This window comes from Salmo salar, chromosome 22, assembly GCF_965601325.2.
Source record: "Salmo salar chromosome 22, fSalSal1, whole genome shotgun sequence".
NCBI classification, from domain to species: domain Eukaryota; kingdom Metazoa; phylum Chordata; class Actinopteri; order Salmoniformes; family Salmonidae; genus Salmo; species Salmo salar.
The window spans coordinates 23810202-23829810 of NC_138312.1; the positions used below are offsets into that span (position 1 = coordinate 23810202).

At 41.5% G+C, this 19609-nt stretch overlaps 1 protein-coding gene across 1 annotated transcript in view; it reads left to right on the forward strand.

Moving 5' to 3' along the window:
• Window positions 1-1013: 1013 nt before the first annotated feature.
• LOC106583006 (rap1 GTPase-activating protein 1) overlaps window positions 1014-19609 on the forward strand; it is a 158460-nt gene continuing 139864 nt past the window's right edge. Inside the window, exon 1 of the mRNA XM_045705841.2 lies at window positions 1014-1310. The gene's annotated coding sequence lies outside the window, so the exon portion shown is untranslated. The remainder of the gene's footprint in view (window positions 1311-19609) is intronic.

The window sequence follows — 19609 nt, forward strand, 5'->3', positions numbered from 1 at the left end:
TATCATCAGTAAAAACTGATCAAACATGCAGTTCAACAGGGAGTAATATTTTTGGTGTATTTTAAGAATGGATACTGGACTGTTATTCACTTGTTGCATGATTCTTGTACTGACATGGTCCATGACTAAAACAAGTTACCCTGTCTGGGATACGTTGTGATACAGCCAGGGAAGTACATTTACTGTTATTATCTTTGATTGACAGGGAGAGTGGGAGAAATGAAGATGGATGAGACTTATTTAAGAAAAGTCACAGACGGAGGGGTCATGACTTTGAAAATGGCAGAGATATTTCAGTTTAAAATACATTTTGAGTCAGACTCACTCTGTCTTTCAGGTGTTAAAGGAGAGGGATGTAAAAGAACAGAGATATATTTAACAGAGCAGAGGGTGGGAGGACTGAATAAAAGTTTTCATCTGTATATCACCCTGTACATGTCCTGTCAAGTAGTCAGATCAGAAGAGAGCCAGTTTCCCCCTGGGCCAATGGGTGTGTCAAACTGCTGGCCAATGCTGTTTTTCTAGGTCTATAAGTATTTGGGGGGGGGGGGGGGGGGGGGGGGGGGGGGGGGGGGGGGGGAACGTATAGAATTTGAGCAGCCTTCTTCTAAAGGGAAGATAACAATCTACTGCTGGTATTCTATCAAGGAGAATAACGATTATCAGCACGTAGCCTGTATGTTAACATAAACATGACTAATCAATCAATCAATCAATCAATCAATCAATCAATATAGATATTTTTTTCAACAGTGAGAAAATATTAAAAGGCTAAGCCTACAAACACATCTTCCCTTCCACAGAAGTGAGTGCTGGTCAATGAGATTGGACAATTCATTTTTAATTGGCGATAATAAAATATGAAAGTCTTTATTCTTCCATTGTAGGGATGGCTTTTTTTTGCTACCTTACTATTTGGCGTGTATCGAACATTGGGTATTGAGGGGTCTGTGGGGATTGAGCACGTGACAGTGACAGCATATTTTATAAGATCTCAAGGAAAAACTGTTTATTTCACTTGCTACGTTAGGTTACACTGTACCAGATCTGCGCTGATACGTCGAGAGCGGATTTGTCGAACATCACAACTGCTCTGCTCAGGCTTTCTGAATAGGGAGAATTGGCCAAATTAAACATTGAGAGCTACCCAAACGCTTGAGACGTGAAGAAACATCGATTAACTGTTTTTTTTTTTGAGTAATGCAAGCAGCCTTCCTTCAACGAGTTCACCTGTATTGCGGTTAGTCGCGCGCCAAGCATACAAGAACCGATTCATCCAGTGGATTCAGCCGTACGGGCTCCACCAAAAGGTAAGATATTGTTTTTGTTTTTTAAGAGTCGGCGTGTTGCATTTTATAGTGTCCATATGGTTGTAGTTTTTATTTCCTTTCACTGATTATCAAGTCTCATAAAGCGCAACGTTCAACCATCTAATTTGTCTTCTATGTTAGGCTATACCTAAATTAGCGAACGATCTGCCGAAACAACCCTCACGTGTTTATTTCACTGACCATAACACGCTCCGCTGATGTACATAGCACAATACATTGTTGCGCTCTAGTAGCCTGTCGAGAGCGCAGTAAGGAGTGGCAACTCCTTTATTTATGATGTAGCAGCCTACACAGTTTCTTACTACCTGGTATATCAAGTTGTATATCACGACTCTGCTCTATGAGTCCCAGTGAAACAGAACAGTTGATATATTGTTATGTAGGCATGTTACCAGGTAGTTAACGTTATAAGACTGTAATAATAACATTTAGACGTATGGCCCGCTGTAAAATAAAGTCCATATAGCAGGTGTCACACAGCTCCTTATTATGCACCTGTAATAGTACTGTCCATGGCCTCTAGTTGATCATGAATACCTATTACCTTACTATGATGGCAACTACAGTTGATAAATACATGATTTGATTTCCAAATATATCCTTGAAGGCCCAATCCAGAAAAGGGATAAAGGCTTAATTTCCAGTTACAAAAGCTGATTTAAAAACCAGTTGGCTTTAGGTCAACAGTGTCAAAGTCATTTTTTTCCGGGGGTTGCTCAGTGTACTAATACCTGTTAGTCATATCTAGATGTTTTATCTACAGTATACTATGACTAATTATCTTTGGGTGCAAGCTATAAGCCTGGTGAATGAGACTCTGACCCTTGTCTGTTTGTATCATTGCCAGAGATATTTTTTCCATCTCAGCAATGAGAGTTAGACTCAGTGCTGCCTGCTGTGGAGCGGGGGCAAGCAGGCAGACGATTTTATCTCTCTCTCTATCCACAGTTAGTTTGCTTCGTCAGCCTTATGTCTCAGCAGAAATTGGAAAAACAAATTAGCAGTTGATTCAGTATGGGTTTTTGATTGCTTGTGCAAACCATTTGCAACAACAAGGAAGGTCTGTTAACTAAGGTTAAAAAAACACTGCACTCTCCAGAAATTCATGGATTGAGATATTTTATATTGAGAGAAAAATGTAAGACTGTCAGTGTCTCCAAGCCTTAACATCAACATAGTATTCCCCTGTTGCTTATGGGTGGATAGGCTTACATTGTCCCCTCCTCTCTGTGAAGAGAAACTGACAGCTGCTTGGGTGCTATGTAGTCCAGGGTCCTAAAGCTATTTGCTTATTGTTTCCTTCTAGACTGACCTTCTGGATGTAATTAATGGGCCTCTACACTTCACAGGAATAAAACAGAAAAATTCCATTATTTTCTGCTGAAAGAGTGGGAGCCTACTGACAGCTCAATTTTGCCGCTGGCCAATGCTGATAGTCTGTTGGCCTAGTTCAGTTTTTGGTTTGTTTATGTAAATTCCACTTGATGATGTACGTATGAGGCCGTGTATTTCAGGGACAGACTGTTGTCATTGGTGATGTTGTCATCGTTGCTCTTGTTACCATATTAAGACGTTGTCATGAAGTTCCTTGGAAAACTACAACGCTCCCTCCCTCCAGTAGTTTTCTATGCAATTAAGTAAGTTAACGTCATCCAGATGATCTGTTGGCAGATATGCCAATACTTTAGGAGCCATCTGAGCATCCCTCATTGGTATCAGCCCAACATTTTCCTGAAATAAGTCTGCTAAATAAGCAAAGATATAAACTAAGATTCCATTGCCTTGAAATTTCCCAGGTTTGTCTTTAAAAACACTTGAGCTGGAACCCATGTATCCCTCTTTCTATATTCTGGAACATGCCTGTGTTAATTCTTCTATGTAAAATGAAAATTAGAGTGAACTCAAGATTAACCATAAAACATTGCGACCTACTCAACAATCTCAGAATCTACACTCTGTGGTGTATATTCAGGAGTCTTGAAGAAGCACTTGCAGTTTAATCTAATTGATCGTTTTATTCCCTATTGTTTTACAATGCTAAACTTAGGGAAAGGGAAATTGGAACAATAATCACAATCAGAAGTAGCATTCGTTCCCCCTGATGCTGCAGCCGTAGCAGTTTGAGTCTAGATTGTCTCCCCCTTTGAAGAGGGGGATGACTGCGGCAGCTTTCCAATCTTTGGGGATCTCAGACGATACGAAAGAGAAGTTGAAAAGGCTAGTAATAGGGGTTGCAACAATTTCGGCTAATAATTTTAGAAAGAGAGGGTCCAGATTGTCTAGCCCGGCTGATTTGTAGGGGTCCAGATTTTGCAGCTATTTCAGAACATCAGCTATCTGGATTTGGGTGAAGGAGAAATGGGGGAGGCTTCGGCAAGTTGCTGTGGGGGGTGCAGGGTTGTTGACCAGGGTAGGGGTTGCCAAGTGGAAAACATGGCCAGGCGTAGAAAAATGCTTATTGAAATTCTCAATTATCATGGATTTATCGGTGGTGACAGTGTTTCCTAGCCTCAGTGCAGTGGGCAGCTGGGAGGAAGTGCTCTTATTCTCCATGGACTTTACAGTGTCCCAGAACTTTTTGGAGTTTGTGCTACAGGATGCAAATTTCTGTTTTAAAAAGCTAGCCTTTGCTTTCCTAACTGACTGTGTATATTGGTTCCTAACTTCCCTGAAAAGTTGCATATCGCTGGGCTATTTGATTCTAATGCAGTACGCCACAGGACGTTTTTGTGCTGGTCAAGGGCAGTCAGGTCCAAGGGCTATATCTGTTCCTGGTTCATTTTTTTAAATGGGGTATGTTTCTTTAAGATTGTGAGGAAAGCACTTTTAAAGAATAACCAGGCATCTTCTACTGACGGAATGAGGTCAATATCCTTCCAGGTCGATTAGAAAGGCCTACTCGCTGAAGTGTTTTTTGGGAGCGTTTGACAGTGATGAGGGGTGGTCGTTTGACCGCAGACCCATTACAGACGCAGGCGATGAGGCAGTGATCGTGCTGAGATCCTGGTTGAAGACAGCAGAGGTGAATTTGGAGGGCAGGTTGGTTAGGATGATATCTATGAGGTTGCCTGTGTTTACAGATTTGGGGTTGTACCTGGTAGGTTCATTGATCATTTGTTTGAGATTGAGGGCATCACCTTAGATTGTAGGATGGCCGGGGTGTTAAGCATGTCCCAGTTTAGGTCACCTAACAGCACGAGCTCTGAAGATAGATTGGGGGCAATCAATTCACATATGGTGTCCAGGGCACATCTGGGCGCAGAAGGTGGTCTATAGCAAGTGGCAATGGTGAGAGACTTGTTTCTGAAAGGTGGATCTTTAAAAGTAGAAGCACATTTGTTTGGGCACAGACCTAGATAGCCTGCAGAGTTCTGTTGTACTATCTCTGCAATAGATTGCAACTCCGCCCACTTTGGCAGTTCTATCTTGTCAGAAAATGTTATAGTTAAGGATGGACATTTCAGGGTTTTTGGTGGCCTTCCTAAGCCAGGATTCAGACACAACTAGGACATCCAAGTTGGCAGAGTGTGCTAAAGCAGTGAATAAAACAAACTTAAGGAGGAGGCTTCTAATGTTAACATGCATGAAACCAAGGCTTTTACTGTTACAGAAGTCAACAAATGAGAGCGCCTGGGGAATGGGAGTGGAGCTAGGCACTGCAGGGCCTGGATTAACCTCTACATCACCACAGGAGCAGAGGAGGAGTAGGATGAGGGTACGGCTAAAGGCTATCAGAACTGGTTGTCTAGTGCTTTCGGAACAGAGAGTAAAAGGAGCAGGTTTCTAGGCGCGGTAGAATAGATTCAATGAATAATGTACAGACAAAGGTATGGTAGGATGTGCGTACAGTGGAGATAAACCTAGGCATTGAGTGACAATGAGAGAGGTTTTGTCTCTAGAGATATCAATTAAACCAGGTGTGGTCACCACATGTGTAGGAGGTGGGACAAGAGGGTTAGCTGAGGCATATTGAGCAGGGCTGGAGGCTCTATAGTGAGATAAGACAATAATCACTAACCAAAACAGCAATGGACAAGGCATATTGACATTAGGGAGAGGCATGCGTAGCCGAGTGATCATTTCGTCCAGTGAGTTGCTGGGAGGGCTGGAGACACGGCGATTCAGACAGCTAACGGGTTGGGGCTAGCAGGCTATCAGAAGGGCCTTAGAGGGACGTCGCAACGGAATAAGTCTGTTGTAGCCCCTTCGTGCTGTTACGTCTGCAGACCAGTCGTGATTGATCAGCAGGTGTCCGTGTAAAAAAAGGGTCCAGGCCAATTGGCAAAATAGGTATAGTAGCCCAAAAAATTGGCTGATGGACCTCTTCAGCGAACATTCCGGTATGCTCTAGACAGCTAGCAGGCCGCGGCTAGCAGATGGGCATTCAGGGGACATCGCGATGGAGGAGCCTGTTGAAAACCCCCTCGGGCGGATTACTTCGGTAGTCCAGTTGTGATGGATCGGCGGGGCTCCGTATCGGCAATAAAAGGGGTCCAGGCCAATTGGCAAAATAGGTATTGTAGCCCAAGGAGTGGCTGATGGACCTCTTCAGCTAGCTGGGAGATGGGCTTAGCACAGGCTAGCTCCAGGCTAATTGGTGCTTGCTTCGGGACAGAGATTTTTGCCAGGAGAAGCCAATCGGATAGCAGCTAGCTAGCTGCGATGATCCAGGTGAAGATCCGGGGATCTGGAGAAAAAGATGTCCGATAAGCTCTGGGTTGAATCGCGTTGTCCAGACTGGCAGGAGTTGTCCGGGCTAAAGGTTAGCTGATGACCTCTAGCAGTGGCTAGCTGACTACTAGCTAGTAGCTAGTTAGATGGCTAGCTGCTGTTGGGGGTTCCGGTTCTAAAGTAAAGAAAATAGCAGATACATACCACATTGGGTGAGGCGGGTTGCAGGAGAGTATTTTGAAGTTGGGGTTAAGAAAAATATAAAAAAATATATGTGAAGAAAAAAATATATAAAAAGATATATACACGGGACACGACAAGACGTAGACAAAAGACGCCTGACTGCTACGCCATCTTGGATCTAAATAATAAGAATGATGCATTAATATATTACACATCTCTCTGTATTCTTCATTGTTCCCTTCTTGCACAATTCACGCATCTCCGCTGGCAACTGCACTGGCCTATCTCTTGTTCGTCTCTCTAGCTCTTGAACGAGTAGCCTAGATAGGCAGTGAATAGCAATATAGTTTGAAACTTACTTAACTAATAGGCCTAGGCCTATTCGAGGAGAGAAGCATAGATCGATCCTCTTGCTTGCTGAATGGCTATAAAATAGGCTACAGTGTTGGCAATGAACTTGCGGTGAAGTTATAATGGTGAGAGCGATGTGAAGCTCTGGTGTGATGTGTTGGCTAAATTGATGCAATGCTGCGCTGATTCATTGCAAACGTAAAATAAAAAGCAGAGAGAAATTAATTCATCCATTCACACAACAAACCCACAGGCCTCTAAGTGGCCGTGCGTGGCCTGTCAGTGTCCCAGATAACAATTTCTATTGGTCAACAGCTTATTTTCGCATGCGAAAAAAGACGCAAAAATGTAACCTGTTCCGAATATATAATTGCAGCAGGATGATATTTCGCAATTGGTGTGAATGGAGTCATAAACAAGATTTATTTATTCGTCCGAATTATTTGGCTGAAAATAATGGACTTGGTGAGAAAGGGCCTTAAGTCAGTCAATGAATGAGAACGTTTTAAATGTGCTACCACCAGAAAAGTCTAATAGTTTGGGAGAAGGACAAATTAATTTGAATGGGACTTGGGGCGCCGATATTTTAAGCAGAGTTTGCCCTCTGAGTACAGCGGTGTTGCACAGGACTTACTGAAGCCAACACTCCAAGTCCCAATATCCTTCAAAGCTGTTTGTTACAAACCAGCACTGAACAAAAATATAAATGCAACATGTAAAGTCTTGGTCCCATGTTTCATGAGTTGAAATAAAAGATCCCAGAAATTTTACATACACACAAAAAGCGTATTTCTCTCAAATATTGTGCACAAATTTCTTTACATCCATGTTAGTGAGCATTTCTCCTTTGCCAAGATAATCCATCCATCTGACAGGTGTGACAAGCTGATTAAAAAGTATGATCATTACACAGTTGCACCCTGTGCTGGGGACAATAACAGAGCACTGTAAAATGTGCAGTTTTGGCACACAAAACAATGCCACGTATGTCTCAAGTTTTGAGGGAGTGTGCAATTGGCATGTTGACTCCAGGAATGTCCACCAGAGAATTGAATGTTCATTTATTTATCATGCCGCGTCCAACGTCGCTTTAGAGAATTTGGCACTTCCTCCAATCGGCCTTACAACCACAGATCACGTATATGGCGACGTGTGTGCGAGTGGTTTGCTGATGTCAACGTTGTGAACAGTGTCCCATGGTGGCAGTGGGGTTATGATATGGGCAGACATAAGCTACGGACAACGAACACAATTGCATTTTATCAATGGCAATTTGAATGCACAGAGATACCGTAATGAGATCCTGAGGCACATTGACATGCCATTCATCCCCTGCCATCACCTCATGTTTCAGCATGATAATACACAGCCTTATGTCGCAAGGATCTATACAGAATTCCTGGAAGCTGAAAATTTCCCAGTTCTTATACTCACCATTGACCATGTTTGGGATGCTCTGGATCGACACGTACGGCAGAGTGTTCCAGTTCCCACCAATATCCAGGAACTTCGCACAGCCATTGACATGGCATTGGCATTGACATTCCAAAGTAGTGGCTTCCATCTGGCCACTCTACCGTAAAGGCCTGATTGGTGGAGTGCTGCAGAGATGGTTGTCCTTCTGGAAGGTTCTCACATCTCCACAGAGGAACTTTGGAGCTCTGTCAGAGTGACCACTGGGTTCCTGGTCACCTCCCTGACCAAGGCCCTTCTCCCCGGATTGCTCAGTTTGGCCATGCAGCCAGCTCTAGAAAGCGTCTTGGTGGTTCCAAACTTCTTCCATTGAATAATGATGTAGGCCACTGTGTTCTTGGGGACCTTCAATGCTGCAGAACGTTTTTGATACCCTTCCCCAGATCTGTGTCTTGACACAATCCTGTCTCGTAGCTCTACGGACAATTCCTTCGATCTCATGGCTTGGTTTTTGCTTTGACATGCACTGTCAACTGTGGGACCTTATACAGACACGTGTGTGCCTTTCCAAATAAATGTCCAATTGAATTTACCACAGGTGGACTCCAATCAAGTTGTAGAAACATCACAAGGATGATCAATGGAATCAGGATGCACCTGAGCTCAATCTTGAGTCTCATAGCAAAGGGTCTGAGTACTTATGCAAATAAGGTATTTTCTGTTTTTTATATTTAATATATTTGCAAACATTTCTAAAAAACTGTTTTTTGCTTTGTCGTTATGGGGTATTGTGTGTAAATTGATGAGGGAAAAAATGTATTTATTCCATTTTAGAATAAGGCCGTAACATAACAAAATGTGGAAAAAGTCAAGAAGACTGAATAATTTACGAATGTGCTGTATTTTCTCTCAGAGCTTTTCCGTCCAACTATGGAGTGAACACAGAATAATTGTATTGTTGGTCTGAAAATTATATCTGAGGTGTTTGAAGTGTCTGGGAATGACATGGTTATCATTCCAGTTAGGTTTTACATGAAAATTCTGCAGAAATTGCTAAATTTGTCATTTTCAAGTTTCTTTAATGACTTTTAATGGGCGAGTCTGCAAATTGAATAACATATTGACCTACTGTAATAAACGTTAATAAACTTACACCCAAGTGAATGAGTGGGATGTTGCTGAAATATTTTTTCTTATTCATGGGTTTTGATCAAATGAAAACTGTAATCAGTGAAGGGCTAAAAATAATGATTTTGACTTAGAACAGAATGACTCATTTCTGGAGCTACAGTACCTGAAGAGCTGTCACCATAAAACATATGTTGATTGCCTTGTCTTTTGACATTTCCAAAAAGGGTTGCTTGTAAGATAGAGGGGCAGAGCTATATAAAGACATGTCTTTGATGGTTGAAGTGCCAGTAGGCACACCATGAGCATCCTTTCCCCATGACTCAGTGTTTGCCCCCTCGATTGCAGGATGTATGCTCCAACGAGTCTCTGTCTGTCTGTCTGAGTTGTTTCCTGATGTGTTTATTTTACAATGCATGCATAAGGAAGTCAGTCAATTTGCGATTCCCTGTTAGAGACTGTTTTTCTTAGGTTACATAAATCATAAAAGTTTAGCCTTTTGTTTTCTATGCAGACATTGAAATTGAGCATGTTCGAAAGCAATCATGATATTACAAAAAAAGAGTGATAATTTAAAAAAATGAAATAATCAATCATATATGCAGCTGAAAATGAACAAAACCAGTGGCTTTCCTTTAAAACTAAAATCCTTAGTTGAAAAAATAACAAAGCGTCACCCCTCTGTTTTAGTAAAAAGCTGAGGGATTGGCCTGGAGAAATAAATCACTCTCAAATTCATACAGACCTACGGATGCAAGGACTGGCCATCGATGATATCAAAATTATAATTATAGTTTAACCATGTTTGTTTACATTTAGGTTAAACGTTACTGTATATTTTGGATTTTGATGGGGTATGACAGTTTAACAGTATTTCTAAGTTAAATTCTCTAAGAATCAATGGGTATGTATAATTAATTTATATAGCAACTAAGGATTCTACCTGCAGTTTATGACCTTTCTATTGATCCCTTTAAGAGTGTCTGGTGCTTTAAGAGTGTCTGGCTTTTTTACACAGCGAGAAATCCATTGTTTCCCTTCAGTCAACTGACACAGACATGTATCTGTAATGGACAATTTACACCACTCTGTGTAACACAGGTTTAATTCCATGGCAATTTGGCTTGTCCAACGTGATGGACACATCCATCTGTCCTTAGTAACAGCGCTGGTATATCTCTATGGCTGCAGGGACCAGTGTCAATGGCCACAGGTAAATGGCTGACAGCTCACACTCTTGATTGTGACCGTTTTAAGAGATAGGTGGCTTCATGTGTGGTGTAACCAATGACTTTGATGTAATGCAGGTTAGGTTTGGGGTTATCCTCAGGTGTTAAGCTCCTGTTATGAAAATCGATAAAACAGGAGAGCCCAATTCACTCAACATTTGCATTGGTGTGAAGCCGACCTGAAATAATTAGTGAGGATGGAACATCTCAGGTGTTACTATTTCCATGCTTTCAACACAGCATACAACAACATAACATTAGCATACAATTGATTCAGATGCTGAATGTACTCCATGTAAATGGTTGTCTATAATTTTAGTGTTACCCACACAGTTAACGGTGATGCTGTATTTATTGACCTTGTATTAAATCTCTCTTTTTTTACGTTAATAAAAAGTCAATTTAAAAATGGAATCCACAGGAGGTTGGTGGTACCTTAATTTGGGAGGACGGCTTGTGGTAATGGCTGGAGCGGAAGAGGTGGAATAGTATCAAATACATCAAACACATTGTTTCCATCTGTTTGATGCCATTCCATTTGCTCCATTCCGGCCATTATTGTAAGCCGTCCTCCCCTCAGCAGCCTCCAGTCAGTAATAAAATGTAATACTGTGCAATATTCAGAAGATCTGTAAACCACACCATTTATCTGAAATAGAGATGTGATAAAAATATAGATAAATAAAACATTCGAAAAAGGAATGAATGCAGAATTTTTGGGGGGAGAACATACATACTCAGTAGTAGCAAGCTGATTTATCCTCGTTCTGTATGTAAAACAAATCCCTATAGTCGCTGTAATGGTATGTGGAAAGGCAAGTTTAATTGATTCAAATCTAAGGATTCTATAATTGGTTCTCAGATTATTCTCGCTCTGTAGTGGTTTCATATTGTGAGATCATATACTGTTTTTTAGAATACTGATTTGGTCCAGTGTATACAGTACAGTATATTACTCCAGCATCAACTAAAAGATGGTTGAAGTTGTAGAGGGTCTTATGTTATAATGGTTTCCTTTATTTTTCTTTATCATAATAGCCATTTCAGCTGCTTAACCAATGAATAACTGTCAGTCTTTTACTACTATGGACCTGAACATTGACTTCCTTCCACTCTTATTTGACAACGGTTCCCTAATTGCCGTCCTTTTTTCTATCGCTCCCTTCCTCTGATTTCCCCCACCCTCTCCAGTTTGTCTTCATTATATAAACTAATTCACTGTGCTCTAAGTGCAAGGTCACTGCCCATGTTTTGCATTCAAATGGAAACATTTTCTTATGGCCAGAAAGTAATTTGCTGCGTCTGTTATGACGGCGAAAGGCAAAGTAAGACATAGTTACTGTGGCTCTCTGCCTTCGAGAAGAGTGGAAACTATGTTCAGTATTCCAGGAAGCCGCTTGTTAAGATATGCCTTATCACACAATGGCTCTGGTTATTGCTAGACAGAAGCTCCAGACCAAATTCTTCATTCCTCCCTTTTCAGAATAGTTTAACAGTGTGTCTGATTTGTTTACATGCGTAATGCATGCCTGCCAGCTGTTTTATAGATTCTCTGAGACAAGCCTAAGATATGCTGTGCCTTTTGTTTTGCACACAGATTTGTTTTTGATTGCCTCACTATTACATTTCATAGAAACATGGAATACATTATCGTTCCAGTAACCACACGCACCGTCGCAGAGACAGAGTAGGTTATCAAAAGAATCCTGAAATGTTATTCGATTTTTGTCTTGTCCTCTCCACCGTTATAAAACACTTTGTCAAAATGTCCCCCTGATGTTGGTGTGAGATTGATCAATTCTCTGTGTTTACTGTGTGTCTAGAATATGAAATTGCCTACTGTAGATGTTGTTGGAACATCAGACCAACTTCTTTGCTAACAGACAGTAACCCCTGAACGGTCTCAGTGAGGCGCTGACAATAGCAGTGGTCCGACGAAGCAGACAGGAGGCTATAAGACTGTTTTGTTAGCACAGACTGGGATATGTTCCCGGGATTCATCTGATAGCATTGAGGCGTTTACCACATCAGTCATTGGCTTCATCATTAAGTGCATAGATGACGTCGTCCCCACATTGACTATACGAATGTATCCAAAGCAAAAACCAGGAAATATTCGCGTTAGCCTAAAGGATAGATTTAATGCTTAAAAGGAACGGGACCCGGCATGGATGCATACAAGAAAGCCCGCTACGACCTCCGAAGAGGAATCAACCATGCAAAATGACAATATAGGAGGAAGTGGAATCCTATTACACCAGCTCTGACGCTCGTCGTATGTGGAAGGGCTTGCAGACGATAACGGTTTACAAAGGGAAACCCAGCCATGAGTGGCCCAGTGATGCAGAACTCCCAAACTACACTAAATGCCTTTTATGCTCGCTTCGAGAAATACAACACAGAGTCTTGCGTGAAAGCCCCTGTTGTTCCAGATGACTGCGTGATCTTGCTCTCTGTGGCTGTGAGTAAAACTTTTAAACAGGTTAACACTCACAAGGCTGCCGGGCCAGACGGAAAACCAGGGCACATTCTCAAAGCTTGTGCAGACCAGCTGGCAAGTGTCTTCACAGATATTTTCAATCTATCCTTGTCCCAGTCTGTAATCCCAACATGTTTCAAGCTGACCACCAAATACACTATATATACAAACAAATGTGGACAACCCTTCAAATTAGTGGATTTGGCTATTTTAGCCACACCCATTGCTGACAGGTGTATAAAATCCAGCACACAGTCTTGCAATCTCCATAGACAAACAATGGCAGTAGAATGGCCCATACTGAAGAGCTCAGTGACTTTCAACGTGGCACCGCTTGATATAGAGGTCCTGGATGGCAGAGAATGCGGCCCGTGTGGTGTACTGGGCTGTCCGCACCACCCTCTGTAGCACTTTGCGGTTGAGAGCAGTGCATTTTCCATACCAAGGGGTGAGGCAGCCTTTCAAGATGCTCAATTTTATACACCTGTCAGCAACGGGTGTGGCTGAAATAGCTGAATCCACTAATTTGAAGGGGTGTCCACATACTTGTATATATAGAGTATCTACCTCAAATACCTAATACCTCTGCACATTGATTTGGTACTGGTACTCCCTGTATATCGCTTAATTCCTGTGTATTTTATTAATCTTGTGTTACTATTTTTCTTTGTATTATAATTTTTGTACTCTGCGTCATTGGAAAGGGCTCATAAGTAAGCATTTCACGGTAAAGTCTACACCGTTGTATTTTGCTTTTTTGACAAATAGAATTTGATTTGTGAGTCATTGTTTAAAGAGTTGTGGGGTCAGTGGGGTCATCGGTGTAACATGAAGAGCAATGATTAATCAGTTTAATAGTAATGCCTGGAGCCACTGGGGAGCACATCTAACCTGCTGTGAGTGGATTCCACACAGGGCTCAGTCTGGGTGCGACAATGACACTCCCGAGGCCACTGCTTTCTTTCTTTCCCCTCTCTCTCCTTGTTCTAGTTGTGTTCTATGAGGCAGCTGAGTTTTAATGGAGAAATATTTCAAACCTTTTTCTTTCAGTCTTTGCAGCCTCTCTTCCTGTGCACTGTAGTGCAGCATTCTCCAAATGTCCAGAGATGAATACATGGAGCCTCTAGAAAGTAGATATTTCCTGATAGGGTGTCTTGGAGCTTTTCTCCATTTGCCTTTTCTATTCTCTCTGGAATCAGATTTGGTTCTGAATAGGTGTGTAGAATGGTTCATAAAGGTGCAACACTACAGAAGTATGGTTGTGTGCTCAAGAGATGGCAAGGACGGTCGCATATAACTATATTTAATGCCTACTGCTTGCATGGGGGATGACAAATGTGTTTGATATTATGATAATGACCTTCCACTTATTTTTCATACATGTCCTTGGGTGATCATATTTTCTCCCCATTAAAATGTGCATAGAAATTAGGAAACTCTGAAAGGGGGGTATGCGTGCAGGGTCACTGAAGGTGAATTACCACATGACAAACAGTAGGAGCATGGTGCTTTTCGCTAGGGGAGGAGGAAGCCAACACCCTATACCGCTGTTGATGCTTCAACAAGTTCGCTCTACCAAAGCAAGGCAGGGCTCAATACCCTAGTGTATGTTTTGGAGTCTTGTTTTATTGGGAAATTACTGTATCAATATCTTCACCAATCTGAAGATGGAATTGGGCCACTTTGCTGTATTGACCCATCCCTCTTTCTTTACCACTAGTACCACTCAGTGGCAGGTTGTCCTGGTGTACATCTTTTTGATATCATTATCTTTTTATTATTATAGTTTTTTTGTACTTTTACCCATTTTTTCCCCCAATTGGTAGTTACAGTCCTGTCCCATTGCTCTAACTCAAGCCCAAATATCATACTTTCACTAAAACAATGACTTTTTGACTTACATTGTTGTGCAACATCATGGATAAGCTCTGGCCATCGTCTTTCAGCACGAAAAAGTGGATTCCACTGTTGTGGGTGTTTAAGAGGCATTAGAAAAAGACAAAAAGGATCTATCAAACGCATTTGGTGTGTCATCATAGTGGTCTATGACTCGTGGTCAGACTTGCTCTGGTGGAACAAACATAAACTTGTGCCTTTGTTAAATGCAAATTTCATGTATTTGAGAAATCAGAAAGGTGTCATAATGTATTTTCACATGTAGGGTGTCCAATCAAAAACGCATCTTTTGACCAATGGGTAAAATAATAGATACTCATCTAAGAAAACCAACGGTCCAAACCTCATGTCCCTATCATAATCCGTTCAAAAGTTTTGGGAGATTTTACACTTGTAGGATGGTCAGAATTAGGGGCACTAAATCAATGGAGGCCAGAGAAAAAAGAGGTCAAATATCAGGAAAATTGCATCACGTCAACTAGGCTGCATTCTGTGCAAGAATTAAAGCTACTGGCTACCTGACAGGCTCACTTTCCTGTTGAACTCATCGTCTTTCATTTCGAATCCGTTGGACAGAAAACAATATAGCGGTAAGATGGCTATCGATTTTGAGACATTACATGTACTAATTTCATATTTGATATACGCTTTTCATATGACTTCAAAATTCTTGTTATTTTTCAAAGATTTTGTTCAAAAACAAGCGTCTCTATGTGAAATATCAACGGAGCACTGAGCGTATACCAATATTTTTATTTTCAAAGCCTTTTACATTTAAATCAGCTAGTGTCATGCTAATTTAGCTTTTTGCGAACCGTGGAAGTAATTTTGAAGACGACCACAAAATGTTAAATACTTAAAAATTGTTATGAGAAGCCCTGCACCTCTATGTCAACTAGGGTTGCAAAGGGCCTGAAACTTTCCGGTAAATTTCCAGATTTTCCCCCGTAAATATTCCATGGGAAGTTAAGCCTGGGAATTTAGGGAGTTTTGCTTAAATTCATCAAAAAAGTTAGCTTATAACAGTGAACTTTTTTTTGTGGGATATATATATGGCAATTCTAGCTCTTGTGGCATATTATCCCCAATTCAAAGGAATTGCAAACCTCTGCATGCACAGTGCATTCTTCCATCACATGTGCAGTGCACTCTTCCATTACATGTACAGCTGATTCAAGATCTTGCACACTAATGAGATGCTACTGAGCCCATACTACTACACTGTCTGAGCCAAGGACTACATGCTTTCTGGTAAGTTTTGATTACATTACTGGATGGGGTGAATATATGTTATATGACATACAATATTTTTTGTTAACTAGTAAATAGTAGCCCACAGCAAAGTATGTTTAAAACATTTCTAACTTGTTAACAATTTCTGCTAATTAGTTTTTGCTGCCATGTGGGTTTTAGCTTGCTTGAGCCTGCTAACTGAGGAGTGTTAATTCACCTGTTTCCATACATGTTTCATTTGAAAACATTAATCTTACAAAGGAGTTGAACAATTTATCTGTACATGGAATTGTAGTATTTTTTTTAACTCATTTTTTTCTCATCTTTATGTAATGAACACGAGGGGAGACAGAGAGCTGGTTTCAAATGCAGGGCGCAGCAGGTGTTTATTGCAAAGGACCACAGGAGGAGGCAGGTAGCTGGGTCCAGGGGCAGGCAGAACGTCATACACAGGGGGTCCAAAAGGGCAATAGTACAGGCAGGGAAAAGGCTAGTAACGTAGTCCGGGAGATCAGGAAATAGGTAGATAACAGGAAATCCTGTTACCTAAAGGGCTACAGTACAGGCAGCGAACAGGCAAAAAGGTGTCGTTAGTGAGGCAGGCAAAAACTATCATACACAGGAGGAATAAATCACTGGAAAACCAGCGCTCTGAATGACGTGTGTCACAAAACATCAACACCTCACAGTGATGGGGTGCAAAGAACTGAACTAAATAGTGTGTGATAATGACATACAGGTGTGTGAACAGGTGATTAGAATTCAGATGATTGGGATCTTGAGAGTGAGTTGCTTCCAGGGGATCTAGGTGTTTGAGAGTGTGAGCTGGAAAGTGAGCTGGAAAGTGAGCTGCGTTCAGGGGATCTACGTGTTTGAGGGTGTGAGTTGGAAGCAGACATTACACTTTACAGGAAAAAACAAAGGGCACTATCGGATGTGTGGAGACATTTCATTTCAGCTAATGTAGAAGGAAAAGATACTGTGCCAAATCATATGTGAAGAATGCAACAAAGCTGCAGAATCATCTGGCAAAGTGCATAAAGTTCGCTCAGCGCTCACAACAAGCAAAAGTCCCTCTACCTCTATTCGAGGTGAAAATGATGAATCAGACACCTTAACGATAGCAACAGCTCATGGTCCTCCTGGAATCAGAAGTTTTTTTTGACTCAATGGAGGAACGTAGTCAAAGAAATGCTGATGAATGTCTTGCTCGAGCTGTGTATGCAACTGGTTCACCTCTGATGCTCACAGGCAATGTGTATTGGAAGAGATTTCTGAATGTTCCTCGCCCAGCATACACCCCTCCAACCAGACATACTTTATCTACTAATTTGCTAGATGCAGAGTTCAACAGTTCAAGTGAAGGTCAAGCAAATCATAGAGAAAGCAGACTGTATTGCAATCATCTCTGATGGGTGGTCGTTTGTTAGTGGGCAAGGAATAATTAACTACATCATCTCCACCCCTCAACCAGTATTCTTCAAGGGCACAGACACAAGGGACAACAGACACACCGGTCTCTACCTTGCAGATGAGCTGAAGGCAGTCATCAATGACCTTGGACCACAGAAGGTATTTTCACTGGTGACAGACAATGCTGTAACATGAAGGCTGCTTGGTCTGAAGTGGAGGAGTCCTACCCTCACATCACATCCATTGGCTGTGCTGTTCATGCTTTGAATCTTCTCCTCAAGGACATCATGGCACTGAAAACAATGGATATACCGTCTACAAGAGAGCCAAGGAAATGGTTAGCTATGTGAAGGGACATCAAGTTATAGCAGCAATCTACCACAACAAGCAAAGTGAGAAGAATAAGAGCAACGTCCATTGGGGTGGTGTTGTCATCATGTTTGAGGGTGGGGAAGGAGTCTCTCCGAGAAATGGCCATATCACAGTCTGCCGATATGGACAGCCCCATCAAGAGGATCCTCCTGGATGATGTATTTTGGGAGAGAGTGGTAAGCAGTCTGAAACTCCTGAAACCTATAGCAGTAGCCATTGCACGGATTGAGGGAGACAATGCCATCCTGTCTTATGTTCAGACTTTGCTTGCAGATGTAAGAGAAGAAATCTGTACTGCCCTGCCCACTTCACTATTGCTCCAAGCAGAGGAAACTGCAGTTCTAAAATACATCAAAAAGCGTGAAGACTTCTGCCTGAAGCCCATACACGCTGCAGCGTACATGTTGGACCCCAAGTATGCTGGCAAGAGCATCCTGTCTGGTGCAGAGATCAACAAGGCCTATGGTGTCATCACTATCGTGTCTTGCCACCTTGGCCTGGATAATGGCAATGTTCTTGGCAGTCTGGCGAAGTCCTCTTCCAAGCAAGGGCTTTAGGATGGAGATGCAATATGGCAGTTGTGCCAACATACCTCATCAGCCACCTGGTGGAAGGGACTTTGTGGATCTGAGGCTCTTTCCCCTGTTGCCTCCATCTTCCTCCAAATCCCACCAACATCAGCCACCTCAGAGCGCAACTGGTCCTTGTTTGGGAACACACACACCAAAGCACGCAACAGGCTGACCAATACAAGATTTGAGAAATTGGTGGCCACCTGGGAAATGTTGAGTCTTTTTGAGTCTGCTACAAGCCATCCTCAACAAGGTTGGAAAGTGACAGTGAAGATGAGGCCTCAGAGTCTGATGTTCAAGAGGTGTACATTGAGGAGGTCCACAGAGAAGACATGGAAGTCAACCAAAGCTTTTGTTTCTAGACTATCATTTTACAGTATGTTGAAAATGTTTTTGGGAGAAGCGATGGATCATTGGGGATCATTCAATATTCCCTTTCTTTTGTTGTTCAATGAAATCATCCCATGTGAAGAGTCAACTCATTTAATTAAAGTTCAATTTGCAACTAAATAGTTTTTTTTCTTTCTATTGGAAGGATTTAATCATTTGCAATTATGTCTACTTATGATAAGGTAAAAGGTTTATGTTTTTGTCTTCATATGATATGTTAAATATATCCAATGCAAAATACATCTACATTGAAACGGTATTAATATTCATTTGCATATGTTTCTGTTAATTCCCATATATTCCCTTTAATTCTGTCACGTCCTGACCAGCAGAGGGAGTAATTGTATTATAATTTGGTCAGGACGTGGCAGAAGGGTATTTGTTTTGTATGGTTGGGGTTGTGTGTGTTATTAAAGGGGTGTTTGGTGTATGTAGTCTGGGGTTTGAGTATATGTTCTAGTGTTGGTTTTCTATGGTTTTCTAGTCTGTCTATTTCTGTGTGGTTTGTGTGGCTCCCGATCAGGAACAGCTGTATGTCATTGTTCCTGATTGGGAGTCATATATTAGATGCTTGTTTTCACCTGGGGATTTTGTGGGTAGTTATCTTTTGCACTGCTAGTTGTCTTAGCCTGTGAAACTGTCTTCTGTCGTTCTTTGTTTTGTTGTTTTTGAGGTTCTCTTTATTTAATAAATTATAAAGATGAGCATCCACATTCCTGCTGCGTTTTGGTCATCTCTACCCAACGACACCCGTTACAAATTCCCAAATATTCCTGTTAATTCCCACGGAAAGTTTCCACCTCTGAATATTCCCCAAAATGTGCAATCCTAATGTCAACAGATTTATTAGTTTACGAAATCAGACTTTTTGGAAATAATGTTAATGATATGTTCACGAAAGACCCCAACGTGAATAATCATATTTTTCTTGGTAAAATGTATTTTATA